Below are 1,947 nucleotides of genomic sequence, written 5' to 3'. Positions count from 1 at the left end.
CAACCAGGATCTTTATATTTTAAACTAGAATTATTTTGAAGAATAGAACTTACTTGTTCAGACAAGAATGCTTTTTTCTTCACATGCAATTTCTCTTTACAGTACATAAGTCTTTTAAAAATTTTGCATAAGAAGGTACTTGTTTAATAGCATCTAATAATGGAATATTTATCTTCACTTGTTTAAAAACTTCATAGATATCAGAATCACTTTTTTGTTTTTTATGATTTGTTAATGCATGAGGAAATGGTGGAGGTTTATTTGACTTATTTACTATTTCAGATGATTTATCATTCACCATATTATTCTTAAAATTTAAGGTATCATCATTCTCAAAAGTATCAGGATTATCATCCTTACTCTTTGATTTTAAATGAGCCTTGTTTTCATTACTATATGGATCATTAACTATTTTACCACTTCTAAGGGTAATAACAGATTTTATTTGATCAATTTTTTCATTTTTTAATTCTTGATTTTGATTTTTAGGATTAGGTTGAGGTTGAGATGAAAATTTTCCTTTTTCATGAATATTAAGTGCAGATGCAAATTTGCAAGAGTTTCTTTCAAATCACTCATAGATTGATTGTTTTGAATATTGATAGACTCTTGCTTTTGGATAAATGCATGAATTACATCTTCAAAGTTTTTTCTTGGAGGTGTAACATAAGGAATATAACCTTGATGATTTTGGTTATTTTGAAAATATTGTTGTGACGGTTGTGCATTATTATCATTCCTCCAACTAAAATTAGGATGATTTTTCCATCCAGGATTATATGATGGTGAAAAAGGATCTAGTATTGGTTTTTTATAATTGTTAACATAATTTGCTTGTTCATGGAGACATTCTTTAAATGAAGGTAATGTTGGACAATCTTTTGTAGCATGATCATGTGTATCACATATATGACAAACAATTTCTTGAATACTTTTTAATTGACCACTCTTTTTCATTTCTAATGACTCAATTTTTCTTGCTAAAGATGCAAACTTAGCTTGAATATCTATATCATCTTTAAGATTATAGATACCACCCCATTTGTTGAATTATTGTTTTTAGTTGTTAGTGGTTCTATTGTGCCTATATTATCCCAATTTTGAGCATTTTCTGCTAATGAATCCAAATATTCCATAGCTTCATTTGGGTTTTTATCTTCAAAAGTTCCATTACACATGAATTTTATCATTTGTCTATCTTTAGGTATTAGACCTTCATAAAAGTGAGAAACTATTCTCCATGTTTCAAAACCATGATGTGGGCATGTATTAAGTAATTCTTTATATCTCTCCCAATATTGATAAAACGTTTCTCCTTATTTTTGAGAAAAAGTTGTAATTTGTCTTTTAAAAAGTTTGTTCTATGGGAAGGGAAAAACTTTTTGAGAAATTGTTGTTGCATTTCTTCCCATGATCTTATTGAACTTGATCTTAAATTTTGTAGCCATGTTTTAGCTTTATCTTTTAAAGAAAAAGGGAAAAGCTTTAATCGAACTATACCCATGCTACAATTTTGATCATTATAAGTGTTACAAACTTCCTCAAATTCTCTTAGATGCAAATATGGATTTTCAGAATCTAAGCCATGAAAATTTGGTAAAAGTTGAATAATTTGAGGTTTGAAGTTGAAATTAGATGCATCAGGAGGAAAAACTAAACAAGATGGGGCACTAGTTCTAATAGGGTTCATATGGTGCCTAAGTGTTCTTAATTGATCATGTTCTTGATTATTATTATTATTATTATTATTATTATTATTATTATTATTATTATTATTATTATTATCATTATCTTGATTATTTGAATTATCATCCATGTTTAAATTATTTTCAGATACTCGAATAAGTCTACCACTTTTTTTTCGACTCCAAATACTCATACAAAAAAAAACAACACAATACTTATAAATAAAACATAATTAACAAATATAAACTTAATTTATACATC

General features: G+C 27.0%; 1 non-coding gene across 1 annotated transcript; it reads left to right on the top strand.

Annotated features, from left to right (window-relative positions):
- The first annotated feature begins 1,248 nt into the window (after positions 1 to 1,248).
- LOC142504673 (small nucleolar RNA R71) lies at positions 1,249 to 1,358 on the top strand. The gene has a single exon (XR_012804298.1). It is a non-coding gene; the product is annotated as a small nucleolar RNA R71 (small nucleolar RNA).
- Positions 1,359 to 1,947: the final 589 nt, after the last annotated feature.

The sequence above is a fragment of the Primulina tabacum genome, chromosome 9, assembly GCF_025594145.1.
Source record: "Primulina tabacum isolate GXHZ01 chromosome 9, ASM2559414v2, whole genome shotgun sequence".
In the NCBI taxonomy this organism is placed as follows: domain Eukaryota; kingdom Viridiplantae; phylum Streptophyta; class Magnoliopsida; order Lamiales; family Gesneriaceae; genus Primulina; species Primulina tabacum.
The sequence above is the reverse complement of the archived record's forward strand: the minus strand, read 5'-3'. Positions and strand labels throughout refer to the sequence as shown.